Source organism: Nicotiana tabacum, chromosome 6 (assembly GCF_000715075.1).
Source record: "Nicotiana tabacum cultivar K326 chromosome 6, ASM71507v2, whole genome shotgun sequence".
Lineage (NCBI taxonomy): Eukaryota > Viridiplantae > Streptophyta > Magnoliopsida > Solanales > Solanaceae > Nicotiana > Nicotiana tabacum.
Window position 1 is genome coordinate 147,760,380 of NC_134085.1, and position 18,283 is coordinate 147,778,662.

Genomic DNA, 18,283 nt, shown 5'->3' on the forward strand with positions numbered 1-18,283 from the left:
GTAAGCCGGAATGACGCATGCAATTGTAGCAAAACATGTTAGAAATGGTTAAACTGCCTAGGAACATTGCATTCCCCAATGTGAAATTGCAATATGTGTTAAACTCTAACACTAACAAGTTTGTTGTTTATACCAGAGAAAGAGATTTCAAAACAGTTAGCTCGTTAGAACATTCTGGCAGATTACCATTACCACACAAGATCAAAAGGGCCCATTCCGGAAAGTATGTCTGGTTCGGACAAAAGTGTTGAGGAGGAAAAGACGGAGATGCAAATGATGAAGGAGGAAGTAGACAGGTTGAGACAAGAGATAGTTGGGATGCACCTAGCCTGGGCTAAGGGACAAACACCACTAATACTTCCCCCTACTCCTACCCTTTCACCAGCTCGAACTCCGGAACACCCTTCCACTGGTCCATCAACGAGCTTCCCCATTGCCCAATACTATCAAGGGGAAACTTCCTATAATCCCCAAACTTCACCACCAAAACAAAACCCTCCTCCACCAGCTGTTCTTATTTTCGTGGAACCTCCACCCACCACATTGCAAAAATCATCCGATGAACCAGTGTTTCAGGTTCACGACAATCAATACTATCCTCCTGAACTCACCTTCAAAACACCCGAGCCATACACTTACACCCCTCACCTTCAGCTCCCAACAGAAACTGAGAGGCCAGCTAAGAATCCGGAGCAGGACGAAGTGCTTAGTAAAGTGAAAAGCCTGGAGCAATCCTTCAGGAATATGCATGGATTGGGCAGCCAAGTCAGTGTGTCCTATAAAGATCTGTGTCCCTTCCCCGATGTTCAATTGCCGGCAGTTTTTAAGATGCTAAAGTTTGATCTATATGAGGGCATGGTGATCCCATGGCGCATATACGAGGTTTCTGTAGTAAGATGAGAGGGGAAGGTGGAAAAGATGAGCTACTGATAGCTTATTTCAGTCAAAGTTTAAGCGGGTGCAGATTAGAATGGTACACGAGGCAGGATCCTAGTAGGTGGTATACCTGGGACGATCTAGCACAAGCATTTGCAGGTCATTTCCAGTATAACCTTGAGATTGTCCCCAACCATCTCACACTGTTAAAACTTGAGAAAAAGCCCGGAGAGAGCTTCAGGGAATTCAGATTCCGTTGGACAGAACAAGCAGCAAGAGTCGATCCACCAATGAGGGAAGGTGAAATGGTGGACTACTTCTTACAAACATTGGAGCTAACTTACTTTGGTCACCTGGTGACGTCAGTTGGTAAATCTTTCAATGAAGTAGTAAAAATGGGCGGTATGGTTGAAGAAGGACTCAGGTCCAACAAGATAATGAGTTATTCAGCAATCAAGGCTACAACTCAGGCTATCCAAAGCGGCACGGGAGGTGCGCTTGGGAAAAAGAAGAGAGATGAGGTCGCAATAGTCGAAGCAGGTACTTGGTCCAGATCAAGAGGTCCTTCCCCTCGCTACCAACCCAGACCCCATTACCCAAACTATCCACACACTCCATACAACCCTCCACAACCCTATTATCCAACACAAGAGCCACATTTCTCCGTTCATCACGCCCAAACTTACATCCAGCCTCCGGATCGCCCACAATGGCATGCGACCGGCTCCCTAACATACATATCCACCTCCACAAAACACATATCCACCTCCACAAAACACATATCCACCACCAAGGGCCTATAGGAATCCTTCAGGGCCAAGCTTCTGCGGATATCAGGCTTTCAGGTACGAAAGGATGCAGAGGCCGAGAACATTCACTTCGTTGGGAGAAACCTATACTACTCTGTTCCACAAGTTGAGGCAGATAGGCCTATTAAGTCCTATTGAACCCAAATTGCCAAATCCCCTTCCCAAAAATCTGGACCACTCAGTAAGCTGTGGATATTGTTCGGGGGCTCCCAGGCATGATACTGAGAAGTGTTGGAAGTTGAAGACTGTTGTACAAGATCTTATTAACACAAATAGGATCGAGGTTCAGGCACCAGAGGCACCAAACATCAATGAAAACCCATTATCGGTGCACCATGAGGCCCACATGATCGAACTAGTGCACGAAGGAGGGAAACCTAAAACACCCTCACAAACGGTAATGATGATTCATGTCAGTCCAAACGAAAAGTCGACCAGTGGAAAGGCAGTGGTACAATTAGGAAAGGTAGATGACAAGCCATTTGTGTTAGTGGGGAAAGGTTCGTCTGTTGCTGCGAAGAAGCCAGAGTCAGTCAAGGCAGTGCTGCAGGGAGTATCAAGCACACCAGTGTTAGTGGTGAAGGGGGTCCACGTAAAACCAGTTGTTATCAGGCCAGTAATGCAGTTGCCGATAACAAGTGAGAAAGCTGTGCCGTGGAGCTACAGTCAAGTGACAGTGATGCATAAGGGGAATGAGGTTGTGGAAGAAATATGCGAGGCCCTGGGGTTAACTCGTTCGGGAAGGTGTTTTGTTCCCGTAGAATTGAGAAGGGTCAATCCTGTAACAATAAAGAAGCCAGTAATGGAGGAAGAAGCAGAGGAGTTTTTGAAGAAGATGAAGGCACATGACTACTCAATTATAGAGCAGTTGAGGAAGACCCCAGCCCAGATATCGTTGCTATCCTTGTTGATCCATTCAAGCGATCATTGTCAGGCCTTAATGAAGATTCTGAACGAAGCCCATGTCCCAGACAAGCTCTCAGTAAACCATTTGGAAAAATAGCTCACAAAATCTTCGAAGTAAACCGAGTGATATTCTCTGACGATAAGTTACCAGTAGAGGGTACAGAACATAACAGAGCACTCTACCTAACTGTGAAATGCGAAGACTCGGTGGTCACTCGAGTACTAATTGATAACGGGTCAAGTGCCAATATCTGTCCTTTAGCCACTCTGAACAAACTAAAGGTTGCTGATGATAGGATCCACAAGAACAACGTCTGCGTCCGAGGTTTTGATGGGGGCGGTGCTGACACAGTGGGTGATATCATACTGGAATTAACCATTGGTCCAGTCGAGTTCACCATGGAATTTCAAGTAATAGATGTGGCGGTGTCGTATAATCTTCTGTTGGGATGACCCTGGATCCATGCAGCCAAAGCAGTGCCTTCTACACTGCATCAGATGGTCAAATTTGAATGGGATAGACAAGAGATTGTGGTACACGGGGATGATGGTACACATGCCGTTAGCGATGCCATTGTGCCCTTTATAGAAACCGACGATGACAAGGGCCCATGGGTTTATCAGGTTTTTGACGCAGACTCAGTAGACAAAATTCCTGAGGGTGGGGGCCTTCCACTTCCCAGAATCGCAGCTGCAACCTTCATGATAGCCTCAGAGATGTTGAACAATGGGTTTGTACCAGGGAAAGGTTTGGGGATTGATCTGCAGGGAATAGTCCAACCAGTTTCTTTGCCCAAGAACCTGGATACTTTTGGATTGGGATTCAAGCCTACCGCAGCGGATATAAAGCTGGCCCGCAAGTTGAAGAAAAGAGTTTGGGTCCTTCCTAAGCCAATCCCGCGCCTATCTAGATCATTTGTCAAAGCAGGGTTCAGAAAGTTGCCGGTCCCGGAAGTCCTCGGAACCCTGATCGGGCCAGATGGAGATTTGAATGAGGGCTTTGAAAGAATGTTCGCTGATGTCAACATGATAGAAGCTGGAGAAGGTTCCAGTAAGGCAGACATACAGTTTGTGGGGCCTAGGGCCAATGTCAACAATTGGACAGCTACTCCTCTTCCTACTCGGAGGGAGTCCTGGTAGTTGGCTCTGATTTTCCTTCTTATTTTCTGGATTATTCCAGGGTTGTAATCCAGATTCTTTTTTTATTTTATTGTGTTCATCAAAGTGTGAAACCTTGTTATCCCATAATTCAATAAAATGAAAAGTTTCTTCTTCATTCCTTATTTTATTTTTTGTTTTAATTCTGTTTTCTTCTTTTTCTTTCTGAACAGTTCTCTTTATACTGGTCTTAATGACATGGCATGCACAACGGATCTTCAACCTAGTCTAAAAGATCAATCTGATTCTGAACTAACTATACAAGAGGTCGATTATGATAATGAATCGGAATACGATGATGATGAAGCCTTCGAAGAGATAAACAGAGAGTTAAGCCAGTTTGAAGAGAAATCCAGGCCCAACTTAAATGACATAGAAGCCATCAATTTAGGGGATGCAGTCGGTATCAGGGAAACTAAAATAAGCATCCACATTGCACCAAATATCAGGGAAGAATTAATCAAAACACTTATTGAGTTCAAAGATGTTTTTGCATGGTCGTATGATGACATGCCGGGGTTAAGCACAAATTTAATGGTTCATAAATTGCCCACTGACCCGGCATGCCCTCCCGTCAAGCAAAAATTGAGGAAGTTCAAGACGGATATGAGTGTGAAGATTAAAGAGAAAGTAACCAAGCAGCAGCAAGCAATGGTTATTCGTGTCACTCGATATCCTGATTGGTTGGCTAATATGGTGCCGGTGCCGAAGAAAGATGGGAAGATCAGGGTGTGTGTTGATTACCGCAATCTGAACAGGGCAAGCCCAAAGGACAACTTTCCTTTACCCAACATCCATATCTTGATCGACAATTGTGCCGGACGTGAGATCGGATCTTTTGTAGATTGCTATGCTGGGTGTCATCAGATTCTGATGGATGAAGAAGATGCGGAAAAGACGGCATTCATTACGCCGTAGGGAATTTATTGCTACCGGGTAATGCCATTTGGTTTGAAGAATGCTAGGGAAACGTACATGAGAGCAATGACTACTGTGTTTCATGACATGATCCACAAAGAAATTGAGATGTACGTGGACGATGTGATCATAAAATCCAAGCATCAGGAAAACCACGTAGCAGACTTAAGGAAGTTTTTCCAAAGGTTTCGAAGATACGATATTAAGCTCAACCCGGCCAAATGTGCATTTGGAGTTCCATCTGGAAAGTTGTTGGGATTCATCGTCAGTCGGGTGAGGTATTGAACTGGACCCGTCGAAGATCAAATCTATCCAAGATTTGCCACCGCCGAAGAACAAGACAGAAGTAATGAGTTTGTTGGGAAGGTTGAATTACATCAGCAGGTTTATTGCACAACTCACAGCAACCTGTGAACCCATTTTTCGGCTACTGAAGAAAGATGCTGCGATATAATGGACGGCAGAATGTCAGGAGGCATTTGACCAGATCAAAGGATATTTATCAAATCCACCTGTGTTGGTTCCACCTGAGCCGAGGAGACCGTTAATTCGTTATCTAACGGTCCTGGAGAATTCGTTTGGTTGCGTGTTAGGGCAACACGACATTACAGTAAGGAAGGAGCAAGCCATCTATTATCTCAGCATGAAGTTTACAGTATATGACGTTAAGTACACTCAACTCGAGAAGACATGTTGCGCCCTAACTTGGGTGGCCCGGAAGTTGAAGCATTCTTTGTCCTCATATACTACTTATCTCATTTCACGCTTGGATCCACTAAAGTATATTTTTCAGAAGCCTATGACCACAGGGAGGTTAGTAAAATGGCAAATATTACTCACAGAGTTTGACATCGTCTATGTGACGAGGACGGCCATGAAAGCCCAAGCATTGGCCGATCACTTGCTGAGAATCCTGTTGATGAAGAATACGAGCTGTTGAGGACGTATTTTCCTGACGAGGAAGTAATGCATATAGATGAGTTGGAATTACCTGAGGAACCAGGTTGGAAGCTTTTCTTTGATGGAGCCGCAAATGCGAAGGGTATTGGAATAGGAGCGGTACTTATTTCTGAAACATGACGTCATTATCCTGTTATAGCTCAGCTACGTTTCTATTGTACCAACAACATGGCTGAGTATGAGGCATGCATTTTGGGTCTACGACTAGCTGCAGACATGGATGTCCAGGACGTTTTGGTCTTGGGAGACTCGGACCTCCTGGTGCATCAGATTCAGGGTGAATGGGAAACGCGGGATTTGAAGCTCATACCATATCGACAATGTTTGCACGATCTGAGCAAGTGATTTCGATCAGTGGAGTTCAGACACATCCCAAGAGTTCACAATGAGGTTGCCGATGCATTGGCCACTTTAGCATCAATGTTGCACCACCCAGACAAAATTCATGTTGACCCATTACATATCCAGGTTCGTGATCAGCATGCTTATTGCAACATGATAGAGGAAGAAATGGATGGCGAGCCATGGGTTTACGACGTCAAAGAGTACCTCAAGATGGGGATATACCCGGAGCAGGCCACCGAAGATAAAAAAAGAGCCATTCGGTGATTGGCAAGTGGATTCTTCCTCAGTGGAGGAGTGTTGTACAAAAGAACCCCATATTTGTGATTGCTGAGATGTATAGATGCCAGTCAAGCCACGACAATTATGACAGAGGTACATGCTGGAGTTTGTGGGCCACATATGAGCGGATATGTATTGGCGAAGAAGATTCTTCGAGCAGGGTATTATTGGCTCACTATGGAGCGTGATTGTATCAATTTCATGCGGAAATGCCATCAATGTCAGATACACGGAGATCTGATTCATTCTCCGCCGACAGAGTTGCATACAATGTCAGCGCCATGACCATTTGTTGCCTGGGGCATGGATGTCATTGGACCTATTGAGCCGACAGCTACCAACGGTCATAGGTTTATTCTGGTGACCATCGACTATTTCACTAAGTGGGTTGAAGCTAAAACTTTCAAGTCGGTAACCAAGAAGGCAGTGGTGGATTTTGTTCACTCCTATATCATCTGTAGATTTGGAATCCCAAAGGTGATCATCCCAAATAATGGTGCTAATCTTAACAACAATTTAATGAAAGAGGTATATCAGCAGTTTAAGATTACACACCGTAATTCCACACCATATCGTCCCAAGGTGAATGGAGCAGTTGAAGTAGCCAACAAGAACATCAAGAAGATACTGAGGAAAATGGTAGAAGGATCCGGACAATGACATGAAAAATTACCATTTGCATTGTTGGGTTATCGCACCACTATCCATACATCAGTAAGGGCAACTCCTTATTTATTGGTATATGGAACTGAAGCATTAATATCGGCGGAAGTTGAAATTCCATCCCTTTGGATTGTCGCTGAGGCTGAGATTGATGATGACGAGTGGGTCAAAACCCGTTTGGAGCAGTTGAACTTGATTGATGAAAAGAAATTGACAGCTGTGTGTCATGGCCAGTTATATCAAAAGAGAATGGCGAGAGCCTACAACAAGAAGGTGCGCCCCAAAAATTTAAGGTGGGGCAGCAAGTGTTGAAACGAATCCTGCCACATCAGGCCGAAGCAAAAGGCAAGTTCGCCCCGAATTGGTAAGGACCCTTCATTATAACCAGAGTGTTGTCCAATGGCTCTTTATGTTTAACAGATATCGACGGGAAATGCATCGACATGGCTATCAATTCCGACGCAGTTAAGAGATATTATGTATGATTTCTTTTGATTGTAATTGTTGTTTGTTTGTGGTTGGTATTTATCGGAGAATGAAATGACGGAGACAATTCTTTCTTCTATCCAAACACTTTAACCTTTGCTTCCCCTTTTGAGCCTTATTTATTCTTTCATATCCCTATTTTGGAATCAGTAATTAAAATGAAAGAAAAAGAACAAGAGAAAAATAATGATGATAAAGAAAAGTCACAAGAAAAACAAAGGAATTGGGAACTACGTTTGACCTGATTCCTCAAAGAAGGATACGTAGGCGCCTCACGGCTCGGTCATAGTGTAACATAGTGTGCATAAACATAGTGTAACAAAATAAAAATCCCCAAGCAAGAAAAACTGGGGCAGAAGTGTGCGTTTGTAATTTTGGCAAGAAAGTTTGATTCCAAGAGTTGTATTGTTTTACCCATCAAAATTATTTTGAACCTTTGATACCCCTTTTCCTTTTTAACATACACAAAAACCCATATTGATGTCCAAAAAAGACCTCCCGATCAGTATCTGAGATGTGCCAAGTCAATGCAAATGGAAGTCGAGAATAACACTCTGATCCCCAACAAAGAAGAAGATCATAAACTGGAAATGAATTAATAGCCGAAAGAATCCCCAGCAAGGAGAGTCATATCGACAACACTCCAATCCCCAGCTGAAAAATAAAAAAATGAGAGAGTCTTATCGGTGAAAACCTTCACAAGCACCGTGAGGCGACGGGATTTGAGAGAAATGAGAGAGTCTTATTAGTGAAAATCCCTCGAATGGCACTATGAGGCGACAAGGCAAGATTGGCGGAAAGGGTCCACATTTGGCAAAGAGTTGAGTGTTTATTTATCCCTAGCAAGATGAGGCCATCCGAAAGATTGATTGATACGAATAGACTGGGTTGATTAATCTGGAATGCGCAACAATGATCGTTGGGATCGGTTATATCATTCAGATAAGTTTTTTTTTCTTTCCTTTTCCCCAGCATTTGTTCAGAAAGACTTCTTCTTTTTCTATTTTTTGAAATCATCACTTTTTCATTTCTTGGTTTAAAGACTTTACCTCCCCAGTAGTTTGTTTTTGAAAAGGATTTTCAGAGCTTACTACCAGTTGCCAAAATGATGCAAAGCAAAATGCGAATAGGACAGTCCAAAGATAAGGCGACAAAGCGAAAAGAAGTTGTCGCAAGACCAAATGACGAATGGGTCTAGATCCCAAGAGGACCAAATTTCCAGGGGAAGTCGGAGAAAAACAGAAAGAACAACAGTTAAAAAGTTATGGATCAAATTCCAAGAGGATCCCTAGCAGATTTGCGAGATACATGAACAACTCCGACAGATTCTCGACCAAGCTCCACAAGGGTCGGACAACACAGAGCGGGGAAGGAAGAGAAAATAAAATCCATCCCTAGTAGGAATATCAGCCCCAACAAATAATATCATCCCCAGCAAGTTTTATAGCAAAGCAGGGAAAAGAAAAGGAAAAAAAACATCCCCAGCAGAAGTGGCACGACCACTCGCCCCATTTTAAACTAACAAATTTTTCTTTGATTTAAAGCAGGGAAAGGAAATATTATTGACAGCAGAAAGACAGGGTCACAAAGAAGATTATCAAACTGGGGTAGAAAATTTTCTATCATTACGAAAATTTTCTTGAAATCAGATAGCCATTTGGGAAAGAGAGAAGATAACACAAGTTTTTGAAGGAAGTAAAATCCCCAGCAGTATACGAGAAGGGAGATACAAGTTTTAAAAGAAAAGCAATCTTGGAAGAAGCAAGATAACCCAAAGTTGTAAAAGCAATGACCTTTGAATCAATATCATTCCCACCATTGTTAAAAGGAGGAAGATAATTCCCCAGCAATGTTATTCCCGGCAGGTTTCAGGGAAGTGAAAGCACCAGCTTTAAAGGAAATAGTCTTTGAAGAAGGAAAATGACATATTGGTGAAATAAAATATCGGTGTTATCCCCAGCAGTTTTCAGAGAAATAAAACACCAGTTTTGAGGGAAGCAGTTGAAAGAAGATGATTCAAGTTAAAGGAGTCAGGAGCCCGCCTGGAGAACGGAGGCTAAAATTTTTAAGAAATTGTTGAAGTCATGAGCCCGCCTGGAGAACGGAGGTGTTACATTTAAGAAGATGTTGAAGTCAGGAGCCCGCCTGGAGGTGTTATATTTAAGAAGATGTTGAAGTCAGGAGCCCGCCTAGAGAATGTAGGCTTACATTTTTAAGAAATTGTTGAAATCAGGAGCCCGCCTGGAGAATGGAGGTGTTACATTTAAAAAGTTGTTGAAGTCAGGAGTCCACCTGGAGAATGGAGGCTGAATTATTTTAAAAAAAGGTTGAAGAAGTCAGGAGCCCACCTGGAGAATGGAGGCTGAATTATTTTTAAGAAGTTGTTGAAGTCAGGAGCCCACCTGGAGAATGGAGGCCGAATTATTTTTAAGTTGTTGTTGAAGTCAGGAGCCCGCCTGGAGAATGGAGGTCGAATTATTTTTAAGTTGTTGTTGAAGTCAGGAGCCCGCCTGGAGAATGGAGGCCGAATTATTTTTAAGTTGCTGATGAAGTCAGGAGCCCGCCAGGAGAGTGGAGGCTGATTTATTTTCAAAGTTGCTATGGAAGTCAGGAGCCCGCCTGGAGAATGGAGGCTGACATTTTTAAGAAGTTGTTGAAATCAGGAGCCCGCCTGGAGAATGGAGGTGTTACATTTAAAAAGTTGGAGAAGTTAGGAGCCCGCCTGGAGAATGGAGGCCGAATTATTTTCAAAGTTGTTGAAGTCAGGAGCCAGCCTGGAGAATGGAGGCTGAATTATTTTGAGAAAGTTGTTGAAGTCAGGAGCCCGCCTGTAGAATGGAGGTTGTTAAATTTTAATTTGGAGTCAGGAGCCCGCCTGTAGAACGGAGGTTGTTTATTTTAAAAAAGTTGAAGAAGTCAGGAGCCCGCCTGTAGAACGGAGGTTATTTTTAAGAAGCGGTTGAGGTCAGGAGCCCGCCTGTAGAACGGAGGTTGTTAAATTTTAAGTTGGAGTCAGGAGCCCGCCTGTAGAACGGAGGTTGTTTATTTTAAGTTGGAGAAGTCAGGAGCCCGCCTGTAGAACGGAGGTTGTTTATTTTAAGTTGGAGAAGTCAGGAGCCCGCCTGTAGAACGGAGGTTGTTATATTTAAAGAAGTCAGGAGCCCGCCTGGAGAATGGAGGCTGGATTATTTTCAAGAAGCTGTTGAGGTCAGGAGCCCACCTGTAGAATGGAGGTTGTTATATTTTTAAATTAATATTGAAGTCAGGAGCCCGCCTGGAAATGGAGGTTGTGTCATCTTTCAAAAGTCAAGTTGGAGTCAGGAGCCCGCCTGCAGAACAGAGGAATACATTTCAAGATCAAATCGAAAGTCAGTAATGAGGAGGGTTACAACAAAAATCCCCAGCATAACAAGCTTTAATGTAGGAAGCAGTGTCCCCAGCAGACAGAGCAGAATAATAAAACTTGTGTTCAGAAAAGCAAAAGGCCAGTGTCAACCCCAGCAGTTTTCGAAAGAAAGGCACCAGAGAAAACACAAGCCGACAAGAAAGCAAGGCAACCAGAGCAAGTGGAAGATAGATAAGATTTTGTAATTCCTAGTTTAGTCTAGCCTTTTGTTTTCTTTTGAGCACAATGTAACCAGGAGATCAAAAAGCAGTAGTAACAACATGCAACAACAGTAACAGCAAAAGGCAGTCCCATGGTAGTCCCAGCTGCCAAAAATTTCCTGAACTACATTAACCTGATTCCATTCTAGCCAGGGATATGTAGGAAACCTTTGAAGGAAAGGTTCGGTTAAACCTTTTTCAAAAAATGCTTCACACGGAGTATTCCAACGGGCAAAAATCGCTCGTATCCGCTCACTTTATCTTTGCACGAAAACCCTTCGTGTTTTCGGACAAAGTGGGGCAGCTGTGAGCACGTGATTTTTGCTTCACAAAAACTACTCCAAAAGAAATAAAAATTAAAACAAAATTCTCTTGGTGTACAATTTTTAGGATTTGCGTGACATATTTGGATAATTATTTGTCTTTTGTCCGTAAATGTTTACCTTGTTGTAGTTAATTGAAAAATACAAACAATACATGTTGCATGCATATTTAGGATTTAATTATGCATTTAGGAATTAATTAAACCATAATTTGGTTTTAAAAGAGGAAAATCACAAAAATATGCATTTAGTCTATTTTTGTCATTTAAATGTGCCATCGTGATTTTATTTTTAATTAAATGTTTTAACTTGTGTATTAATTATCGTTAAGGGTTGATTAATATATTGTAAGGTCAATTTTGATTTCACAATTTAATGTAGAATTTTTGTTAATTAGGAATTAAAAGAAGAAAAAAAAGAATGAAAAAATGAAGAAAACTCGGATTTGGCCAAAAGTCTAAAATGAAATTGGGCCCAAATCAGTACCAATGCAAGACCCAATCCATTGCCTGTTCTCAGATAACCCCAAACGATGCCGTATTGGCATCTCAAATCTGAGTCGTTGATCAAACTGGATCGAACGATCCAGTTCAGCCCCTGCATAGTTGAAACGGCACCGTTTCAGGCATGTCGATCTAAACCGTCCATCTCCATTGATCCAACGGTCCCAAGCTTCCCTCACAACCCGGTCCATTTCGACCCGGGTCGACCCAGTCTCTGAATGAGACCAAACGACGCCGTCCCCTTTAAGTGAATTGATCCAGGCCGTTGATCGTGATTGATCCAACGGCCAAGATCTAACCACCCCTCCCCTATATAAACTTAATATCCTACCCAACCCCCCAAACCAAACCCTCCCTTTCCCTGTTCATCGTCTCTCTAACTCAGAGACGAGCCACACCAAACCCTAGCCGCCTTAGGTTACCTCCGCCTAAAACCCGGCGGCAACAACGTCGCCGGTCACCAAACCAACACCCTAAGACCACCTGACCACCCTCGATCCAAATTCGGTAACCGTTTAGCTCGAATCTTCCTGGAACTTCTCGAATCTTCATTTGAAGATTCGAGCCAAACTTAGATCTACCCCAACCAGTCCCTAATTCACACCAGTTACTCCCCTGACCTCACTCGTAACCAAACCAAGCTTGGTTTGGTTCGAATCTGGCTAGAAACACTCGAGCCCCAAATCAAGCCCAAGAACCCTAAAAAAACCCAAGCCTGGAATTCTGTCCAAATCAAAGAGGTTTTGGGTGTTTAATGGACCTTAGTCGAAGTGTTCTCAGTTGAGAACACTCGATTAAGGTCCGTTCGACCTCAAAAAAGGGTACGAGTCAGAGTTCAAGTCAGGATCGTCAAGTGTCCGAGTTCCTGAGGTATTTTTCCTTTCCGATCGGTTCCGTTTTGTATGTGTTTATATCTATTTATTTGTTAGTTTAGATTTATTGGTTTTTTCAATTCTTTTTGTCGATTGATTCTGTTCATCTTCAGTAGACCTTTTTATTTGGTCCAATTCTATCATTTGTTTATGTTTGCTATAATTGTTATGTGTAATAATTTGTGTAATCGATTAATAAGTTGCGTCGATTAATTAGTTTCCAGTTAATCCATGTTTCTGTCAATAACACTGAAATTACCCGAATTGCCTATTTCTCTGTTTCTGATTGTTCAGTGTCAATTGTAATATGTAATCGACTAATTAAACTTCGTTGATTAGGTCGTTCGTATAGTTTGAATCATTTGGCGTTCTGTTGTTTATAGTTTTTTTTCAATTGATTAGTTGTCTGATTAATTAAGATTCTGTTTGATTATAAGCATTGTTCTGAATCACTGAAACCCTTATATTTGATGTATTTTCTGTCTTAAAGACTAGTTGGAATTGGTTATAGCTGTTAATCAAATTAGTATAGTTAATTGATAGTTAAGCAGATTTTAGAATCAAAAGTTTTAATATATTTGAATAGTTGTATTAGGAAGTAAGTAATATCAAGGGGTTTTCAGGGGTAATTTGGGAATGAAACAGTAGGAATAATTTGTTAATGTTAATGTTTTGTTAGTGGGATGTTAGTGTCTTTAAATTAATGTGGTAATGGGGAATAAAAGGGAATGGAGGGGGGGCTGAAAATAAGGAAAAGCTTCCTTAGTGAATTTTAAAGTGGAAAATTCAGATTTTAGTGGAAAAAAGGGGCAAGGCAGTAAGAAAAGGGTCGGGCAGTAGGTTTAAGAGGGGCAGACTTGTATAAAAGGGTGTTGAGGCTGGATTTTGATGGGGGTAGAATTTAAGTTAAAAATGGACTGACTTTTAAATCTTAGAGAGTCAGAATTTGAGAGAAAAAGACTAGATTTTAATGTTAAGAATTTAGTTTTTTTTTAGAGTCAGTAGTTTGAGCGTGTTCTATTTTGAGTGTTAAAAGAACAAAAATCAGAACGGTTCCATTGCATTTTTTGCTTCTTGTTCACTCTGCATTCTGCCTATGATTGTTTGGCATTGCTGGGTTTCAAGTTGATTTTTCCTAGGTTGCTATTTGGTTATTTGCTACTGTTTCATTGGGTGTTGCTGGATTTCTGCTCGGTTTTTAAATCTGTTGCTGGGTGTTGTTGTTGTTGTATGCTACTTCTACTGATCTTCCTCTTCTTTTGCTTTCCAATATCAGGTACACAACTGATACACTGACTATTGTAAGATGAAAATATGAATGCATGTACTTTATGAAAGAATGGAAGTTTGAAGTCTTGATATAGCTTTTTCTTTTCTTTTCACTAATTGTAATTAGAATATGCTATATACTATTCTTATGTAACTTGATGCCCCTTGGTATAACTGAGTAGTTTTGTAGTAATGTAGTCAATGATATTCTGTTCATTTTAGTTTGGTTATCAGTTACTATATGTTCAAATGCATGTCAAATAAAATCAGGTCCAGTAGACCATTTTAATTACCGTGGCAGTCTAGTTTCAACATTCAATGGTTTGAAGTTAGAATTAAAATTAGACCTCTAAGTTACCTCACTCCAACTGATTGATTCTTTAAAACTTGGGTAATTTGTTTAATTAGATATCATCATTTTTACCTTTTCAGCATTACAAATTTTGAATATGTGTAGAATAGTTTAACTAGGCCTCAATATTGGAACAAAATGGCCCAGGTCCAGTTTAATACTACCTACGTTGGACCTGGGCCCATGCTTGGCAAACGGACTGCCAATATGCACCTTTATATTCTGCTTTAACAAACTGCGTCCGAAACTCGGCTATAACATGTAATTTAATTAGGATCTTTTCTTCTTTCATTTTAGAGACGAACGAAAAATAGAAGAATGTACTCACTTTAGGACGATCCTTTTAAAATAAACGAGATGAGCCTCGTCGAATAGAACGCACAAGCTGCGGGGCCCTCTATACGTGTTTATAAAGTTACTTAGATTTCGAGAAGGGCCGTTTAGCAAATTTCACAGCCTTGCCCAAAATAATGATACGCTAGTTGCTTTAGGCGCACTTTTTACTAAATTACTTTCTTAAATTCGGGTGCACATTTATGTGACCCAAATCAAAATCTCAACGGAGTTGAAATGTGTCGATAACCACGGGTACATTGATTGTGACATGGTTAGAAATACGTTTTCACGACGTTGCAATTCTCTTTAAAAATAATGATAATAATAAAAGTGGTTAAAAGTTAAAAAAGTACATTAGTTACAACATGTATAAAAATCAGATAAATAAGTCGAATATGACAGTTGAGCGACCGTGCTAGAACCACGGAATGCGGGAATGCCTAACACCTTCTCCCAGGTTAACAGAATTCCTTATCCGGATTTTTGGTGCGCAGACTGTAATACAGAGTCAATCTTTTCCTCGATTCGGGATTCAACCGGTGACATGGGACACCATAAATCTCCCAAGTGGCGACTCTGAATCTTTAAATAAAATCCTATTTCGATTGTCCTTTAATTGGAAAAACTCCCTTCCGAGCCCCTTTCCGGGAGCGCGGGCGAAAAAGGATGTGTGACAAAAGATACGTTACATTAGTACTCGGTTGAGTAAGGTGTCGGGTGCCCGTTGCGGCCCATCGGTTTGGGTTATGACACATCAGTCGAGGAGGACGAAATCAGCTCGAGGACTGTCGTTCAACTCTCGAGATCAGTGATCGAAGAAGGTCACACTGAGATAAACTCCACAAGCTTAACTTGGGATTGGAGGAATAAGTATATCGAGCACTTGAAAAACGGAAAACTCCCATCGAACCTTAAAGAATTGAGAGCCCTACGAACAAAAGCTGCTCGATTCACATTGACTGAAGATGGAACATTGTACATGAGGACGTTCGATGGACCATTAGTAGTATGTTTGGTACCGGGGGACACCGATTATGTTCTATGAGAAGTCCATAAAGGTACTTGTGGGAAGCACTCTAGTGTTGAATCACTGGTTTACACGGTTATCAAAGCAGGATACTATTGGGATAGTAAAGGAGTTTGTTCAAAAATATGATAAATGCCAAAGGTATGCACCAATGATCCATCGGCCTGGAGAACAACTTCATTCGGTCTTATCCCCATGGCCATTTGTCGCGCCCCCTTTTTCCTAGCGGAGTCCGGCTTTCGACATTTTTTGGGACAACTCATTTCCTTTTAGGAAGGGGTATGGAATTTGAAGAGTCGCCACCTAACGAATTTAAGGTGCGTTAAGGCACCTAAAGCAAATAAATCATAAACCGGTTTGCCTTACCAGAGATTGGATAAGGACTCGAAATAACCTTGAGGGAAAGGTGTTAGGCACCCCTCGAGGTCCACAACAGTGGGTCCCGACCAAACTCAATTTAAGTGAATTAATCATAAGCAATTTAAACAAATAGAGATTATTTAAACGGGAATAAAAGGGGTCCTAGGATTATTAGCCTATAGGATCACTTCTGTGCAATACTCGGTAAACTTTCCTCAAATAGAGGTGTTACGCGTAGCATTAGCGCACAGGTCATCATATCCTTTACTACCCAATTACCCTCCCCTTAATCATTGTTACCTAAGCGTTCTAATAGCATCCAGTACGTGCTTTATGCGTGCATTACCCGTCCCTTGCCTAGGGCCCTGGAGGTGCTTAGGAGCTCTAATTAAGGTGGTTCTAGACTTACCTATGGTGCTTAAAAGGAGAAAACTAGGCGTCAGACAAAACAGGTAGGACTGTCATATAAGGAGCAGTTAAAGGGGCTCACATTTACCTCCACAAATAAGCAAACAATTGCACGCCTCAAACAAACAGTTTTAAACAATTTAAAGTCTTATAGCAAGATATCTAGATGATCACAAAATATGCAGCAGTTTCATTAAGGCGAGGTAGTAAATACCTAATCAGTTTGCCTACTGATTTTATTACTCCTGAATCTGGGCAGTTTATAAGCAGTCAAACAAACACAGTTTTTGGCAACTTCGGGGTTTTGTTATCCTACAGGCTTGCCTAGATGATAACCAGCAGGATCCTATAGGTATGATATTTGAACGTATTATAAACTAGTGACTAGTTTAAACAGGCAGATTTTATCCGTTTAGACCTTATAGGCATGTTGTCTACGTGCTGAAAATGATCACAAGCGTTACATAACTAATTTTACATGTTTATCTCTATGAGCATGATATCTAAGTGTTGGAACTATTTTTATACTAATTCCTTATAGGCATGACGGTTAAGCAATGAAACTGATTTTATATATATTTTTTCTATAGGCATGATATCTAGGCGAATAAAGGTGTCAATTAATTGCCAAGTGAGTGCAACAAAATATCCCAAAAACATGATTTCTAATGCACATATAGAGGTTTTGAAAATATGATTATTGCAGAATGGGTAAACGGCCTAGAAGCAGGATTTCTAGGATGAGAATTCAACATAATGAGATAAACCCTATGAACATGGTTTCTAATGCAAATAAATATCATCACAATAGCCCTATAGACATGGTTTTTACCCGATCCCCAAAAAGTTATATATAAAAATCCCTTCCCACTTTTATTAATAACCCCATTATCTATTTTTACATGAATTATTATTACAGACCAAATATAAATGAATTACAGAATGAAATTGCTATACTATAGGGAGCCTGGATAGGGCCAAAAGTAAACCTGGAAACTAGACCTTCAACCAAGTCTGAAATATGAAAGTATCTCATAGTACACCAAATGGCCTTCTGGTGCGTCAAACTTCCCAAGGGCCCTAGGGACCCCGGGCAATGCTCACACCAGAAACTCTTTTAAAGAAACAGTTTCGTGAACAAGTTTGGAAAAGCCAGGCCCAGTGTGTCAGAGTTCGGAGAAGTCTCATGGACTCCTAGGCAGTGCTCACACTAGAGGGGAAGGACCCTAGATATTCTAAGAGTATGAGTTGAAAATCATACATGAAAATAGGAGATAGTTTTAAGAAAACAATTTGGATTTTAGGAGTAAATAGGAACAGACAGAGTCATTTCAACGCTTAGAATTCAAACAAAGATTCTAGCAATCAAACAGTAGACAGAAACAAGATCACAACCACTTCAAGCAAAGTTTCACATTGCCTAGATTTCACTCAGTTCATTAATTATCACTAGGTGGTCGGATAGTATGCTGGGAACAGAATAATAAACAGATAACTACACAGAGAAAGGTAGCAGGGGTTGGGAACATAGAATTCAGGAACACTTAAAACATGGATAACATGCTAGTTGAGAAAACAAGTAGATAAGCATCATGTATCAAATAAGAACATGCTAAAGTGTGTGAACCATATTGACATATTGAACAAGACAATTTCATGAGAGTTAAGGGCATGCTAGTTATCAGAAACATAACACAGGCAAAGACAGGTTGACATCTTATAATAGTCAGATTCCACAATATACTGAATAGGACATAACAATAGAAGTAGTCTTGCTAATTTAAAGCAATGAACATGAAAGACATACACAATAGTAATCATGCTAAT